Below are 19,052 nucleotides of genomic sequence, written 5' to 3'. Positions count from 1 at the left end.
TCCCAGAGAAAACATGCCAACTCCCCACAGTGAGGACCGACCTGGGATCAAAACCTCAATCTCGGAACTTTGAGGCCGACACGCTAAAAGAATTAGAGAAATAATAATAGAAATAACCATATTTGTAACATGCTTTACTTATGTATTTTTCTAACTCACTTTATGACACTAAGCATTTAAAGAAGCATTTTTATAGGAATTCAAAAGACCTTGATGTTGTTGAGGACAAAGAGATATCAGGCCGTTTGTAATATCACTTGGCGTATGCCACGCTGCGAACAGGCTGACCTGGAGAAAATGAGTGAGTTCGGGTCAGCTGACTTGAGTCTGCAAAGCTATTTTTTTGTCTTGTTAGACCAAGGGTTTCAAACCGGTCCTCAAAGGGCCGCAGTGGGTGCAGGTTTTCATTCCAACTCAACAAGAGGATACCTTTTGCAAGTGTAATCAGTTAATTAAAGTCAGGTGCTACTTATTTAAGAAGACACCTGATTGGTTAAAATGTCGGCACTGGATCGGTTGGAACAAAGACTAGGACTCACTGCGGCCCTCGGCAGAATCGGTTTGACATGTGTGTTAGACAATGCTGAGTTTCCTCACCAGAAAGCAGGAAAACAGCAAAAAGTAAGTGGAACTAAATCTCACCTCATCAATACCTCAGCCAAGTTGCAGGAGCTGCAAGAGGTAAGCGGGAGTTCACATTCAAAACAGACTCAATATTTCATCATTTTACAGAGACATTTTTGCCTGTCTGGGCCAATATTGCTGATGGAAAATCCAAGCCCTGAGAGTGCAGCGTTTACAAGTAACTTTTTTTCTTCACAAAAACACCATCAGCCTGAGCGGGCCTGCAATTCGTTACGGATAGGTTCATTATTTTTTTATTATATAAATTGATAAAATAAATCCCATATGGCATATCGTTGTCTACAAAAATATAAATTTGAGATAGTAGAAAAAAATATCAAGTTGCAAATAGCACCTTTCTACATTTTAAGTGACAATATTTTTCTCAGTGATGCCCTGCGATTGACTTGCAACTAGTCCACTTTAGAAACCCCACTCCAAAGTTAGTTGCCAGCACAGTGAGCCAGCACCCTCACTACTCTAATGACCTTAAGAAACAAACATTTGTATAAAATGGATGATTTAAATGCTCCACTCACATATTTACTTTTAAAAAATGCAATTATTTAGCAACTCCTTCAGAAATAAGATTTTTCTGTAAACAAAGTAGTACATTTCACTTCACTGCAGCTCTTATCTACACTGTAGTCGACAGTCCAAAAAGTCAAAGGCTAACAAGTGAAAGACTAGATTCTGTGTGGGTGAACATAGACAAGCTAAATCAATACACATGCACACTCTTACATCGGTCTGCTGGAAACATTGACGCCGCAGGCTGAGGGTCGAGTTTGTGTGTTTGATGGTGATGGTGATGGTGCTGTTGAGACAGAGCATGCTGGAGGTGGACACAACCGTGTGATGAGAGTGAAATAACGATCTTGGCATCCCGGCGGTTTAGTTACCCCTATAACCTCTGCCTACGAGTAGTCAACTAGGTTGGGTGTGCGTGTGTGTCAATGTGTGCTCACAGGCATTACAGCGGCAATGGAAGTGCACAGGGAGATGGCAATTCCCATCTGCCAGTCTGACCTGAAGGTTAGACGCTGTACTTCTGCCTGACCAGCTGTAAAATTAGGAGCAAACAAGGTGCTCTTTAAAAACAAGGGCTTGCATCCAAAGCTGCGTCTCTCTTGGGTGAATAATTTATATTAAAAACATCACTCACCAAAGCACTGAAAATATGCCCAGGGCTCTTCACAGCCCTTAACGTGCCAACCCGGTGAATGCTTGTTTTAAAATGCATTCAGATATGTACAAACACAAGTGTTTTCACACAAAAATTTGGCCACAAAGTGTACACAAAGTTAATCATGGGATTTGGTTTAAAAACTATTTTTGGGGGGGAAAACTTAAGCAACTTGTTCATACCACCACAAAATATTCCTCACATGTGGATAAAAATGTCAATCATGTCGAGAATTTTAAAGCAATACTGTGGTAAAGAACTGCGTATTTTATTTTTATAGCATTGTTTCACAGAGAAAAAGGTTGTGAGTTCAAATCAGGGGAACTTTGATCTCTTCCTATTGTTTCAAATATGTGTCTTAGGCTTATAAAAGACTATACATTGTCCATAGGTTTGAATTTGAGTAGGAAGTTATGTTTGGCCATATGTGCTTGTGTAAACTGCAGGTTACATTGTATAAAAAAATACATGAAGTGATGTATAATACATGAATTTCATTAAAATATGCACACAAAATCCCACTGAAATAGGGGACCCCACACCTTAATTTGCAATCATTCTAAAGCAGTCGGGTGAAGAGGGAGTTATGTATTTATGTATGTATTGATCGTTTGAATTCTAAATTTCTAAATTATTGTGAAACGGGCTGGCATTTGTTTTTCCCCCAAGTTGCATGCATTTTTTTCGTATAATTTTACATAAAACAAACTAAACTTTAACTTTGAATTGCCCTAAAGCATAGTACCATGAGTCATTTAAATATGGTTTTATATTTTTGTATTGACTTGGTACAAGTAAGTTAATGTTATTGGGCAATGCATACTTTGTAGTGCCACCAAGAGTGCAAATCAGTTCGTATCTTTGCACTCAGGGGAATGCACTTGGAAACGATTGAGGGGATAGCTCACAACAATACCTCTTTGTCTACAATATGGCTTTGCCACTTGCAAATGGATGACGTTTGACTCAGCAAAAGAGAAAATGCAGGCAGATCGCAAAGCTTTAGTGACAACTTGTATGAATCATGCATGAAGTATTAACCATCCATTCTGGCTAAGGGACGTGAGTTAGTGTTGCTGCCTGTAAATGCTATATGAAGCTTTCAGTGGACCACTAAAATAGGTCAATAGATTGTGTGTATGCCTAATCTCTGATCAGATGGTGTTCTCATCCAGGGCTATTAATGTGCTGATCCACTAATTGGGTGAGCTTGCTCTCTTAATGCAATGGCCTCCTAAATGTGTCCGTCCCAGTAATTTAATAATGGACATTTCATGCTTCTCTGACTTTTGAAACAGCTTGCTCGGGGCAGCTAGGGGGACTGTTTATTGATTGGAACTCCCGGCCCGCCGAGGCTTAGCTGCGGGTGAGAGAAGCTGAGGAAGCTGCTTCCCAGAGTCCAGATGCAGTAATAGTACATCCCCCAACTTCCCAATCTCTCTTCATTCTGCTGCATGCTACTCAAAAACACACAAACAATCACAGGCACATGAATAAATAAGTGGACATTTCAAGAAAAACTAACTGACAGCCTCTGGTGTGATCGGTGAAGCAGTCGGGTGCATTAAACAAAATATGGCCTTCTTACAGAAGGCCAAAATAAAGACACAGGACTACTTCATCTGTTATCTCATCGGGGTGCATGCACAACTCTGTGTATAGTCTCTGGGCCCTGCTTGCCTCTGTGCAAGGAGTAATGAGGAGCCGGCCGAGGAGGGCAGATAAGCGAAAGAGTGATGGGGGTCAGACCGCAGAGTAGATGGCAGCCCTTACGGACCCCACACGCCCCCGTCTCCCTCCCAATACCCCCATCCTGACAGGCTGTCCAGGACACAGTTTGTTTGCACAAGGTGATAAATAATTTGGCCTGCACTGACATGGATTAATGTGGCCCTTAGCCTCTTTTCCTCCCTCTGCATTTGGTCACATAGTGTTTGGCCCTCAGAAACAGCGAGCGGTTCATAGAAATGAACCACCTTCTATAAAGTTAAGTTATGCTCTTATAGCTTTACGTGATACATTCTGAGACATTGCTTTGTGTTGTCTTTTGCCGCTAAAAAGAGAAGCTTTGACAAAGTCTCCCTTCAGAGTATTCATTGAAAGGACTATATATGCTCCACTTTTATTCATTCATTCTTTTTCTGAACTGCTTATCTTCACATGGGTCATTGGGGGTTCTGGGAACCTATCCCAGCTGACTCGTGCACCTGGCAGAGGACACCCTAAATTGATGGCCAGCCAATTGCAGGGCATGAGGTGACGGACAACCATTCCTGCTCACACTCATATATCGGGGCATCCCTAAGGGCAATTTAGAGTGTTCAACCAGTCTACATGCATGCTTTTGGGATGTGGGAGTAAACTGGAGTACCTGGAGAAAACCCATGCAAGCCCAGGAAGAAGATCCAAACTCCACACGGTGAGGACCGACCTGAGATCGAAACCTCAACCCCAGAACTGTGAAGCTGACACACTAACCACTCCCCCACCGGGCCACCCCATTTTATTTGTTTTTAAAAAGATCATTTTTAAACAATGGAATTACACCTTAAAAGGCATAAAGGGACTGATAATTACTGTAATGAGTGCAGGCATTCAGTGAGAATTTGTTGTGATAATACATTATATGCAGGCGACCAGAATCAACTGATTTATTCATGGCTGGCGAACACTTGTTTTCCTGTAATGTGAGTGTATGATTAAATGCTTGCATCAGAAACACAGCGGTGACGTTTTCTGGCTTATGAGATTTGAATTGTGTTTGTCTGTTGAGCATGCTCACTAATTAGAAGTAATTGGGATAATTGGACAGTTCTCCGCAGTCCATGTGAAACTGATTCGCAGCAAGTGTGGATCTTTTCGGCCTAATTTGTGGAAAGTTCTCTCTTTGGGGCAAAAATGCTCAATGCTCAAACGACTCAGCAAATTAAAGGGTACTTTCTATGATTTTCTTTTTTTTTGTCTTCACTGGCATGTTTCTTTTCAAACTACATTATTAGAGGCTCTTTAAACTATCTAAGATGTTTCTTGTTTCAATAATTAAACAGTGCACAGCTAAGGGCACTCGTTATAACTCTTAATGTGCATGCCCTATGGCCTACATCTTTGATCTTTCGTGCTCGTCAGAGAGCTTTTGCATAATTTTCCAGCATAACAAGAAACACTTGAGCTTCAATATCTTTCCCTGCATCCCCCACACTCTTTAGCTGCTCTATGTATGCTCTTTTTTTACAATAAAACGAGGAATATTTTTTCGAGGTGAAAGGGATGTACACTAGTGTGCTCAGGCCCCCGGAATATTCAAAATATCTCCATATTTAAATGGTGGGATAAAAAATGCTCAACCTTTGAATAACAGTTGCCAGGTTCACAATGGAGCTGAAAGCTTTGGGAAATTTAATGACATATTTAAAGAGTTAATTTCAGAGATTTTTTTCACACTTTGTTGAACATGTGGGATGATAAAGGAATTAAAAGACAATTTTAGGTGAAAATGTATTTGATTTTATTATCTGATTGTGTCTATATCAAGGGTAAAGATCTAAAATGTTTATCATACCATGCAAAATATACGTCCAGCTTTTTTTGCAAGGCTTTCTTTTAAAAATTTGAGTTATTTTTCAATCACCCTTTATTTGGGGTGTTTCCCATTGAAAAATTAGACTTCCCCCAAATCTGTATAAAAGCAGAGGCTCGTGTCAAGAAGGACAGCCAATTTGAAACTTTGCCAAACAATGAGCATTCATCCAAATCTTTTCAAACTGGATAACAGTGACTGCCAATGGCACCGTTTACTCCCTAAGATTAGAAAAGCCTGTCAGAATGACGGCTGAGACGAGATGCGAGAGAGCAACAGAGAGGTAGTCAGGATATTACCAGATAGATGAAGAGGATGGCGATCCAAAGCAACAGAGCTCAAGAAAGAAGTAAAAGAGGCTTAGGGCACCTGGTGTTAGAGAGACAGTTACAGAAGGTAGGCAATGATGGACAAGCGGTGACAAGCCCTAATAGGACAAGTTGAAAGAATGAGTCCACTGCTATAAAAACATTTTTGGGGCTCATTAACATAGCTGCATGTACCCTGTGCTCACAAGTTCAAGACCAATTTATATGGGGGTACACTTTCCTATTGGACTAAGAACACATGTTGTTACTTAGTCTTCCTTACAGTACACCGCAGGGGGAGTCTCCAGTCCAAAATGTGAATCGTAAATTGACTTGACACGTCTTTAACCAGCACAGATTGACTGCATGTCATTGACAATCATTATGCAGGGCCAGCACACAGAACAGTAGCGTTTTATAGCACCTACAGGGTCTTAAATGCATTCATTTGCGCACATGCATCTGTAAATCCTTAGTACCTTAGTAATTGTACCCACCCTGACCTTCATGGGGTCAATCAGAAACAATGGACCTAATGTCATGCATACAGAAATGTTTTGGGATTTTTTTTCATGAAAGGAGGCCAAGACCATATTAACAACTGAAAAGGTGGAATTAATACAAAACAACGTCGTACCAAGAGCAAAAGTCTTGAAATACAGCTTATGCCTTCTGATTTAGAGCAGAAGGCATAATAAACTGTCTGTCGGTATTCAGTCACCATATATGTAAACAAACATTCACACTTCAACTGACATCAAATGAAGACAAGTTAGCCTAACATGTGTTTGGGTGAGAATAAGCAGTATTACCCAGAAATAACATGAAACCCTCTATCCAAAGTCCAACAAATTGACGATAAGGAACCACATTTCTGACTGTAATGTTTTGAGCATTATTACAGAGATGTTCAAGATTATGGTTCCCATTTTGTCATACTGGGGAGATCTTTCAACGGAAAGAGCATTGTTGTTTTTTATTTTATTTTTTAAACTGTTCTCCTTATGGGGCACGAGACAATGACTTGAGTGATGATGATTGGCCGCGGTAATAGTTGCCAAAATTTTGGTTAGAATGGACAAATTTGCAACATGCCAATTTGTATATTTTAAAAGAAGTTACTGCAGCAGAGATGAGGTTCATGTGTTCACGAAATTATCCATCTGTTTATGTATTTTTAGAGATGAATATTTACATTAATATTAACAGTTGAAACATGTTGAAAGTATGCCCAAAAAATCCAGCCACATTTTTAAATAAACACAATTTCTACAATAGCAAATGTATTTACATCATTAGCAGTAGCACCGTTTGACATCATTGGCATTCTCTAAGGATTTGTTGTCTGCATCCCTGTGTCTATCTTTATTTCTCTGAACATTTACGATGAACTGGCTGGTGCTTGGAACAGCAGGCCCACACAGACCAAAGCACTGGCGATGGTGGATTAGTCTGTTGAATAATTCAAAGGCAAATTCCCCATTGAAATGTGTAAAAAGGTCCCTCGCTGGGTTGAAAAACAGAGAATACAGTTGGAACTGACAACAAAGGTTCAACTTCAAATAAAAGCACAATCACTTTAACTCATTTGCATTGCAAGTAACCCATTTTAACATTACTTTTGTTGTGGCCCGAAGAAATTAATGATGTTAAATTTAAAATAATAATAATAAACTGATTGTCTGTGAGTCTTGTGTTGTTGAGTGCTATGACATGCAAAGTATATGATTAGTACCACAGAGTGCTTTGTGAATTCTACACCTAAGTTTGCTGCAAATGTTTTTCAACTAAAACAAGACCATGCCATGTTTTATAGTGTGATGAAATCCAGAGGCAATATCTCCTAAATGGCACTGTATACTGTGTTCAGTCTACAGATTAGGATCAGAAAAAATGTTTACTGCAGTATCTTTTTTTTATGCACTACTGCAAATTTTGCTCTATCGAGCGCACTTAACTATAAGCCAATAAACTTCATAGACTTCAGAGATTTAGATCAACTGCATACTTAAAAAAAATATTTATATATATTTTTGAAATCCATTGGAATCACAGCCACTTTAATAATGGACATCATCTATTCATGTTCTCCCTGTACCTGCATGGATTTTTCACCAGATACGTCGTTTTTTCTCCCACATGACAAACATTTTGAGGGTTAATAGGGAATGAATGGGGGTTTATGGGAAGTTTTGCACACATTAACTGGAATTTAGCTAGTTTCTTTGGAGAAAATACATTCATGATACGAGCACATTCACGTTACGAATTTGGTCATAGATCAGATTTTGCTCATATCATGAGGGTCCACTGTGCATATTTTCACTTTAGCGTTTCGACCATTCAGTATTCGGTAGAGAATGCAGTGTACACCTACCATGCACTTTCTTGTTTCTGGCTTATATCACAGTGGAGTTCTTAAATGAAGAAATATACTCGTCTGGGCAGAAAATATATTAAAAAAAAATACTTAAGTGAGGCCTCTTCAGTGCATTGAGAGACACAGGCACCCTTTGAACGGCTCTCAGCAACATGTAATATATGGCCCCTTATGTCCTGTTACGGACTGAAAATTGGCAGACATTGCAAATCATTTCTTATGGAAATATGTAAAGCAACTAAATATAGGCGTATATCGGGCAGCAGCCTCACCATCAAAGCATCACACTTTTGATGCCAGTGGTGGAGTTCAATAAGCTGAAGAGATGAAAGCTAATGAAAGGCAAACATAGTGGGAGAGGGGAGATAGTAGTGGGGGAGTGTTTGAGTGAGGGGAAACGGGACAACGTACTTGTGAGATGTTGTCTCGTGTGTTCCAATCAAGCCACAGGATATATGAGCAGTCAATAGAGGAACATGAAAGGGAGCTCACTATGGTGGCAGTGTGGTCTGAAGCACAACTTAGCATTGTGTGTAGCTCTTTGTGTTGTTTATAAGCACTCGTGCGTGTGTGTGTGTGTGTTGACACCAAGCTTGCCTATTATTTCTCTTCCTTACAGTACATTTGATGCCAGCAACAGATGCCTACTGTCCTCACGGCATCACATAGTACTGTAGCTGCTTCCCATTGTCTCATGGCTTCAGTGCACTATGTTCCAATCAAGGCGCCTTAGATCATCTACTGTATAAATCAGCTATACAGCAGCGGCTATATGCCGTGACCGCATCGGCAAATCAGCCAGATGCAAGGGAGGAACAGAGTCATTTGATTTGCATAGCGTCATTACATCTCTGTCTTTACTGTGGCTAGCATGCTGTGTAATTGTACACCTACTTTTAAACCTGCTCCACAGCATGAGACAACTGCTGTCACATTGTGACTGCCAATGATGCTTCGTGCAGGATGACCAATGTGCTCGTTGATTGCTTGTAGTAACCTTAGTGACTCCCCTAAGCACCTCTATATCTTTCAGCACAATATTGATGTAGTATGTACGTACATTTTGATAGGGTATCAGCAATCCTTTCCAACAGAGCAAATGTTATATAAATTATTGGAACGTATCAGGAATGTTGCATTTTTTGCACCTGTCATTACAATAGAAATTCATTCATTCGTCATCCGTACCGTGCATCCTCATAAGGTTTCCAGGAGTTGCTGGAGCCTATCCCGGCTGACTTCAAGTCTGGTCGCCAGTTCGCCGTAGGGCACACAGAGAAACAGACAACCATTTGCACTTACAATCAATTTTTCGAAAGATTAATTGGTCCCTGTACCTGCTACTGTTTTAGACTGACATGTGGCCAGACGTGGTTGCCTGATGGCGCAAGTGGTTAGCGCATCGGCCTCACAGGTCTTGGGTCCGGGGTTCGAATTCAGGGTCGGTCCAACTGTGTGGAATTTGCATGTCCTGGGTGGGTTTCCTCCCGTGATCGGACGTTTGGTCGCCGGACGTTTGGTCGCCGGACGTTTGGTCGCCCGGACGTTTGGTCGCCCGGACGTTTGGTCGCCGGACGTTTGGTCGCCCGGGTGAATATAATTTTGAGAGCTGGTTTCAACAGTAGATATTTAGATATTAAACTCTCTCTCTCGTGAATATAATTTTGAGAGCTGGTTTCAACAGTAAACTCTCTGTATGTTGTCAAACGTCCGGCGACCAAACGTCTGGCGACCAAGCGTCCGGGCGACCAAACATCCGGCGACCAAACGTCCGGCGACCAAACGTCCGGCGACCAAACGTCTGAGTACCTTTTCCGCCCACATTCCAAAAGCATGCATGGTAGGCTGATTGGACACTCTAAATTGTCCATAAGTATGGGTGTGAGTGTGCATGGCTTGTCCATCTTCTTATGCCCAGCAATCGGCTCATCACCGCTTCAGGGTGTCCCCCGCCTCTGGCCCAGAGTCAGCTGGGATACACTCCAGCACCCCCCATGACCATAATGATGATAAGAGAGAGATGTGACCAGACTGACTTTTAACACAAAATTATTTTACTCTGCATTTCTATGGAAAGGTTTCCTTTTAAGACCCAAAATGTTATTGTCATTTATACAAGTCTTTGATATTGGCAGGTTGTATAGCTTTTAGGGGAAAAAACATGATCTGTAAAACGCCGTCAAAGAAATTACATCATCAAGAGAAGAGTAATAACTAATTACCTGACCAGACTTATTACTTCTACATATTTGCACCTACACTACTACAACAAACTCTGAGTCAATGTATTTATGCACATCTTTCACTACATTCAAAAATACACTAATGAAATTAGGCCTTCCCTATTTTCATCCACTTCCTGTACTTCACATTCTCATCTGGTGTCACATCAGTTTACTGCTTGCTTCTGTCAAATATCTTGGCCCCTAATAGCTTTCATAATAGATACAATTGGAATATATTGAAATTTTGGTCATTAAACCTTCAAGACATTTGGAATTTATATAATTCCATTGGTCTTAAATGTGGTGGCCTCTGTTCACCAGACATACATGCACAAATAAAAAGACTAACTCATGTTATACTAAAAAGAAAATAAATTAATAAAAATCTGAGGCAGCAGCCTAGTTTATAGGCGACATGCCTATGACATCATTTACACCGCAGGAGCAGTTATTAGACTAAATGTTCATGACAACACAGATTGCCTATTAACAGGAGAATGGTTGTTCTTTATTGTTCTGTTGTAGCATGTGTGAGTGTAGTATATGAGCAATGGTGAGTTTGCTGGCTCTGATCCAGAAAACCTGTTATTTGGGATGTTATCTGCCTCTCCCTCTCGTTGCTTGGCTCCCTTTCCCCAATCAGCCGCAAGGCATTTGAGAATTGGAGTACTTTAACACATAGTTAAATCCTGAACAGTCCCAAACTCCTGGCTGCAGGCTTACAATGACTGATTGAGATAACAGGAGTGCCATCTACTGGCCATATATGCATTGTGTTTACACACAAGAGAAAGAGAGAAAGGGAAGTGGGAAGAGAAATGATGTCACCAAATAACATTTAAAGTCATCATTACTGGCACTGAGGCCATCCTGTCCGGAATTCATACTCTCAGCATGCGTGACTAAGAATCTGAAGTAAGACCTTTATTCACTTTAAGGTTATGTCATGGGTCTGCGTTCATTAGTGCTGTAACGTGTCATAGCAGTGGGAATAAAAAAATGTAAATCTGACATTAGCATTTAATCAGTCACAGTTTTTTGAAAACTGTGGACAACCTTTTACAACCTTGTGCACAGTTGAGGGGGAAACATATTTTTTTTCACACCTGTCCCCATAATGTTTATTGGACCAAACTGAGCTCCGGTTTTCTGCCACATCCCAAAAACATGCATGATAGGCTTGTGCCCTGCAATTGGCTGGAAACCAATTCAGGTTGTCTCCTGCCTGCTGCCCATGTTTAGCTGCGATAGGCTACAGCACCCCCGCGACACTTGCGACGATAAATGGTACCGGTTTATCCTCACAAGGGTTGTGGGGGCCAGCCAATTGCAGGGCAAAAGGATACGGACAACCATTCACGCTCACACTCATACTAGGGGCAATTTATAGTGTTCAACCAGCCTACCCTGCATGTTTTTTGGGACGTGGGAGGAAAAAGGGAGTAACCAGAGAAAACCTACGCAAGCCCAGGGAGAATATGCAAACTCCACACAGTGAGGACCTACTAGGGATCGAACCCTCGACCCCACAACTGTGTGGCTAACGCTCTAACCACTCTTAATTAATTAAACTTATGTCCGACTGTCACAGGCCACATTGATTATTTTTTTTTTCTGTCTGTCTGTCTATCTATCTATATACTCATTTGAAACAAACAAGCAAAGCAGATGAGTGATAAGAAAAATATTTGCGGTGCATCTCTTGGACCCTCATTTAACTTGCCAGACGTCCTGGGGGGCTTGTGTGGCAGATCTATTGATCACAACTCAGTGGAGCAGTAATCCCAGAGACAAGATTGATTCAAACTGGTGTTTAGGCCTCACTGCACTCCCCAATACTCCCTCAATGGCCCCTCCAGTCTTGCGTCCCAATCCTTCATTCTTTCCCTTCTGACGCCCATAAAGCATTGATATGCATGACGAGAAAGAGGCCCCTAAAGGAGAGGGACAGGGTGTATTGGAGCATTGGGAATGGGGGTGTTAAGTGTGTGTACATTATGACAGGAAGTAACGGGTTACGTGACGGGTGTCTTGAAACAAGACTAGGTCTCAAGCTGAGTCACCCTCCCATTTCCCTACTTGGTCAGCTTTTGCTTTTTGCCCGAGTCCATATAAAATACAGCATGTTTTATTGCCTGGTTACTCTCTAATGGATTTCCATTTCGTTCCATTCATTTTCAATAATGGTTGTCCTCAAAAAGGTCACTGGCAATCTGGAGTGTATCACAACTGATGTCGGCACGAGATCCTGGACACGCATTGTACTGAGCACATGCCGTAAACATTAGAAAACATCAATTCACATACTCTTTTAAATATGGACATCTAGGAGCAGGGGTGCCCATTACGTAGCCCGCCAAGGAATTATTGGTTGACCGCCAGGGTACTATTGGTAGATCACACAACAATAACATTTTGATCCCTCCTCTCTGTCCATTTCCTTAGCTCTTATGAATTTGGCATGTCCACAGTAAGGTTTATTGTGAATAGAGAGTGGATTTTCACCACCGATCCCTGCCGCTCCCATACATGTTGATAGAGTCTAATGCAAGGTATATCATTATATAACTGCTGAGCTTTGTCAGTGGCCTGTAAAAAAGATTGTTGAACTCTTTGAAAAGTAAATATTGGAGCAAAAAAGTTTGAACTCCCCTGCAGTAAGTCATGTGTGATACCTTCCCACAGATGTGGCATATTAGAAGAGCAATCAGTGGATTGCAGTCAGGTGCTTCTCGTTTCAGCATGTCCCCCCCCCATTGGTTAATGTGTCTGTGGAATAAAAAGCTGCACAACCCTCTGGGACTGCTTTGCCCACACCTGAATTGTAACCCTAACAGCATAGCAGATCATGGGATTTTGGCTCATTGAAAAGAAGATCTTGGAGTAAAAAAGTGTGAGTGACCCTGCCGTAAAGACTTTCATTGGCGATATTACCTTTAAAGCATGTTTTTGGAATGTAGGTGAAACTGTGAGTAGTCATTCTTGAACTTTTCTGGCCCCTTTGACAACACTGTTGATAATTATGATAACTGGTTATGAACATTAGGTATGTCCTGATGTTGTTGTTTTTTTTAACTTCCAATCCGATCTGATTTTTTTCATGATATGTGAGGATCGAACCCTTGACGAGTGGTTAGGGTGTCGGCCTCAAAGTTGTGGGGTCGAGGGTTCAATTCCAGACTGGTCCTCACTGTGGGGTTGTTTGCATGTTCTCCTCGAGGTTGTGTGGCTTTTCTCTGGGTACTCCAGTTTCCTCCCACATGACAAAAACATACATTGTGGGTTGGTGGGTTGGTTGGACATGCTAAATTCCACCTAGGTATGAGTGTGAGCGTAGATGATTGTCCATCTCATTGTGCCCTGTAATGGGCTGGCCACCAATTCAGGGGTATCCTACACTTAGTGCCCATATTTGGCCAGGATGGGCTCAAGCAACCAAAATGAATGAATTAAATTCTGCATTCACCGGTGTGTCCTGTTAATTAACTCTGCTTACCACACCACAAGTCTTTTAACATTGCTGTGAAGGATTATTGGGTCGTTTTACAGAACCATGACAGCTGCAGAGGGATGTGTTATATGCACACTTTTCATTCTGGCTTTGGCCTGTGCCAAAATGGAGTCTCGCTCCAAGCTGAGTCGTGCCACACACTCACTCGTGCACACACACAAAGAGGGCAATACGCAAATAACCCCACAGTGAAGGGTATGAAAGGCATATAGTAAGTTGTCAAACAATATTGTTATTTGCATAAAGAGACAGATGTTTGGCACAGGTGGGTCACAAAAGCTGCTTGGCCCGGAGACAAGCATGTACTTATAAGAGAGACATTTACATGTTGACCTTGTCTAAAGATGTTCGAAAAGTATCACCACTAATGCTGTGTTATTAAAATGTAGTCTCAATGATAATGGGGACTTGATAAATGGTTTGAAATATGTTAACTCATTCTAGAGACATAAGTCACATCCTTAAGTTGATGGTCCCATATGCTTAGATGTTGCCAACATGGTGTCAAGATGGAATGTCATACTATTAAAAAGTCATAAGAGATGACACACTTGTTAGTTAAGGGACATTTTAAAAGGGTTTGCCTTTCTTCCTTTCCTTATCATAACTTTCCATTTTCCTCTCCAACATTATGAATTTTTTGACATCAAAGTAATGGTGTTGTAAAATTAAATGTCTACTGCCCAGCATTAAAGCCACATTTAAAGGATCATTCTTTTTCTGCTGGACTTATTTCAGGCATTTGTGCAGATGACAGGCAGTTGTATCCTCAAACACATGCTCAAGTTGGTTTTAGGAGCTTACAACACTGTCAGAAAGAATGACGTACTAAACCCCTCCAAATCTTTTCCTTTCTTCTTCCTTGTATAAGGTATCTTTATTTCGCAAGCATCTCGCAATATCAATTTTGTACTTTGCTTTTCTTGGTTATGCTTTAGGCTGAGAGTTTGACCTCCAAAATTCCCCGGCCGCTCCACTAGTACAGAGGAATACATGTTACATGGGGCAAAATTATTCAGAAAGTAATTTGTTCCTGCTGGTTTAATACATTTTAAGCACAGTGTGAATTTTAGTTTTTTTATTTTCTTGGTATTTTACAATCTCTCTCAGCATGGTTCTGGTATATTTATTGCTCTGCTGAAAGTTTTCCTCCTTGAACAATCTGTATAAAATGTTTGGCTTTTATTGGTTTGTTATTTCATAAATAGCTTTGCCATTCAGAGTAGACAAATAGACAAATCAGTACTTATCCTAACTAAATTACTGTTACAATAATGGCACATGTATATGTATTTTCACAGGTGTGACAGTAAATTTATTCATAAAATAATAATTATTCCATATTCCTTCCTCACAAAGGTCGCGGGGGTTGCTGGAGCCAATCCCAGTTGACTATTGGCACTAGACATGGGACACCCTGAATTCGTGGCCAGTAAACCCACGCAAGCCTGGGGAGAACAGAACATGTACAAATCCATTCTAGCTTTTTTTCTGAACGATGCATCTTTTAAAGCTATCTCAATGGACCTAATACTTCTTTTCTTTATTCTCGCTCATATTCCCATCCTCATGCCTTTGCTTCTGTGTCTATTATCACAACATTACCTCATTGGGTGGCTGGTTATATGAAATGTGTGTTCAGGTGTATGAGGGTGTGCTGCTCTATGGACTGTGAAGGGACTTAGCAGCACACTGGGTTTTGGTGGGAGTGTATACCACTGCTCTGCCAGTTTTTATCTCATTCCATGCAGGAGAGTGGCATCGTGCCGGTTGTTTATTAGGAGAGTAGGGAATGTATCCCAAATACAATACACATCCCTCCTCGTCCTACACCATACATACCATACATAGGCTTGTGCCACAGCACACAGAAATATGCTTTGTGTGGGTGTGGGAGTGCATGTGTCAATGATTTGAAAAGCTATTTACACACTTTAAGTTGGCATCCAGGAAACTGTTGCACTTACATTATACAGCTCAAGCTATGGTAATAAGGATAACATTGTTTTTATATTGCATTCTTTAGCAGGGCAGATGGCCTTAGATGCAGTTTTGCCGGTAACATGACTTCTCTATAGTATTATATGGGAGGCTAAATGGTTAGACTCTGGCCATTATGGTAGTTCCATTTTGCTTTCTTGTAATGCCTCTATGACAGAAAGTGTGGCACGGCCATTATGTCTCAGCCTAGGGATAATAATGCCAGAAATAACAGCCAGCAGTTCTTTTAGATAGCAGCGGAGAAGACCTTTCACAAAAACATAAGGCATTTACCTGCAATCAAATACAATCATCTACTTCTTTTACCTTGTTTCACTTGTCAGAGTAATTTCACTGGTCCTTTGATCCCAAAACTGCTCTGCAGCACCAGGAGAGAATTGTGGCTTCTTCCTCCTTCTGCCATTACTGAACATGTAATTCAAGGCACTTTTTAAAATTGTGTGACAAGTTGCGTGTGAATAGAAATAAGGTCTTAAAATGACTGCAGTGTACATACTTTTAGTTTGGGAAGTTGGTGGAAAAACAATATTATGCATTTATGTGCAGTCCTCCAAAGTGTAACAATGACATTGATTTATAACCATGATGAAAGGTCAATTCACCTTGTTAAACAACAGATAGGTATACAGATGCATAGTATTGGATAACCATTAAAAGCCAATCTGTCCATTGCCAGTATGACTGCAAGAGGTATAAGGGTCTCAGTATAAAAAACACCTGCATATAAATCAGCTTCAAATTAGATTGTTCGATAGAAAGAAAAAAAACGTTTTCAATATAGTAATGATCCTGGTTTTGATTCAGGTGTGGTGTAGAAGCAAGAAATGGAAAACAAAATGAATAGGTGACCTCGAGACTGGAGTTGGTGACTCCTGTTCTAAATGGTGCATATGTAGTGAGTGTAGTATGAGTGGCTTGTTTTTTGTAACCCGTCTCCTTTGTCTTAGTCATCCGATTCATAATGATAATAATAATTCCACCTCTGTGAAAGATAACAGATGCAGTGCAGCTCCCCTGCAACCTTATTGCATGGAAAATAAATGAATATGCCACTAATGTAAGCGTTGGTGAAACCAACAAAGCAACTGACACGTCCAATTGAAAAACCTGAGTCTTTGGCAGTTGCTGCCCCATGACCTCTGTGATGAGTCTGAGCCGTCTGACATACATCAGCCCGTTGACGTCTATCGTGTTTGTTACAGTATGTTACAGAAGTGATTGACTTTTTAAAATTCTTAATGTGCCCTAATTCTTATTGGCAACGAGTCCATGGTGCTGTTTGTCTTTAACACATAGCCAACTGGGATTTGTTCGGGTTTCATGCATTCAAAGGTATCGAAAGATTGAGTAAAGAATTGTGGAAGCATTTGCTTGTAGTTGGCGCCATCAAATATGCACATTCTATAACAAAGGTACAACATGTTATGTAAACATGGTTGGCCTCCTCCCTCTATTTGTAAAAGCACCCACCTGAGCAGTCCTGACAGGTGCAAGTGAAAACAGACCATCATATAGCAAAACCATCTGGACCCTTTCCTCCCCTTTAGAGTGACGTTTGTGCCAGTCGCTGCTGGGATGTGGCCTGGGAAGAGGGATCCACCAGAGTGGATGATGAGATGTGGGATTGTGGACCCTGCCTGGAGCCATTCTGGAAAGGGAAGCAAAAGAAACGCTGGAGTTGATCCAACAGGCGCTCTCATCCTCTCAACTGTTGCAAAAGGATTGGTGGTTAGCGGGATAATCCAGCGGCGTGGACGCTTCAGATAGCTGCCTCCACATGTGTGGAAGGAAGAGGACAGAATAGTCCCAAAACAATATGAGTCTTAAGCAGTGATGATGCTGAGCACTGCCAAATTATGTAAACAAATGGAGCACATGGTCTGATTTGGAATGTTTTGTGTGCGGGTGATGTTATTTTTCATTGACTATCATTCTACCACATGTTTATACAACGTGTGTACAGTGGACACTGAAACATTATTCTTAATGCACAAGGACCTCCATATGTTTCCTCATTTATACCCTATCCATTTAAACCACTCACTAACATGTATTCATTCTTTTTCGACACGGATTGTCCTAATCAGGGTTGCGGGGTGCTATAGTTTATCCCAGATAGTTGGCTTTAGAGGAAGTAATGGAAATAAACCACTACACTATCAGGTGGCTTCACATTAACATAGTAATTTGTATAGTGTCCTGTGATTGGGTGACAGCCAATTCAGGGTCTATGGAGTGTTTAATGAGCCTACAAGGCATGTTTAGGGGAGAATGCTTTTACATTTTATTTTCATTCATTAATTTTCTGAACCGCTTATCCTGACAACGGTTGCAGGGGGCGCTGGAGCCTATCCCAGCTTTTCCAAATGTATTAAAGACATTTAAATGGTTTAAGCCACCCGATGATGTAGTGGTTCTTCCACCTGATTGGCAGTGTGTTTGTGAGTGGCTATCTATTTAATTGTCTTCCCTGCGATTGGCTGGCAAGAAAAAGAATGAGTGATATTGAAGGAAAACATTTCAAAAAATTGAGTGTTTTTAAAAACAGACTGTTTATGAAACTGTGAACATTATGAACATAAAAAGGAACTTATTGAGTATTCTGTGCAACAAAAGTGAAAAAAATTAAACAATAAGCAATCATTTAAATTGCCCTGGCTCATTGGTTTTTAATCATTTTGTTCATGACCCATCCCTGGTCAAGGGCACCATGATATAATGCCCAACACCCTGTTTGCAGCAGATGGGAAAGATCCATGGTGGCACCATGCCTATTTCCACAGGGTCGTCTCCACCATTAGGCCACCAATCAGGTGACGGTTGATGGAAGCTCTTCAGAAAGTGTTTAAGGAATGTGGGAAGAAGCCAAGACCCGGCAGTATGGGCCAATGTTTCCAATCTGCAGGGTGTTGACAGTCAACTGAGGCAAACAGGAAAAGTTTCGTCCAAAAAAAAAGATTATCCATTCTAAAATTCATTTCATTGTTATCAAATACTTATTGGTTGAGAAAACCACATTTTAGTCATACTAATAACAATGATGACGCTACCAATAATTATTTCCAATAACAAAGATGTGACCTTTTTTTAAATTTATTTTAATAAAGTGAGATTATTTTAATAAAGTGAAAGTCCAGCCAAGTGTTTTTTGTAACAGTGCTAGGGTTTGCTACCAGAGCGACTTGAATGACACGTCATATTAGCTGGCTTGTTTCTAAATTGGTTCAAAACAGGATGTGT

General features: G+C 40.8%; 1 long non-coding RNA gene across 1 annotated transcript; it reads left to right on the top strand.

Moving 5' to 3' along the window:
* Positions 1-13,105: 13,105 nt before the first annotated feature.
* On the top strand, positions 13,106-18,461 carry LOC144089848 (uncharacterized). The gene is made up of 2 exons (XR_013305190.1): positions 13,106-13,193; positions 17,360-18,461. It is a non-coding gene; the product is annotated as an uncharacterized LOC144089848 (long non-coding RNA).
* Positions 18,462-19,052: the final 591 nt, after the last annotated feature.

The sequence above is a fragment of the Stigmatopora argus genome, chromosome 15 (genome assembly GCF_051989625.1).
Source record: "Stigmatopora argus isolate UIUO_Sarg chromosome 15, RoL_Sarg_1.0, whole genome shotgun sequence".
Taxonomy (NCBI): Eukaryota; Metazoa; Chordata; class Actinopteri; order Syngnathiformes; family Syngnathidae; genus Stigmatopora; species Stigmatopora argus.
This window is presented reverse-complemented; position numbering and strand designations above follow the sequence as displayed.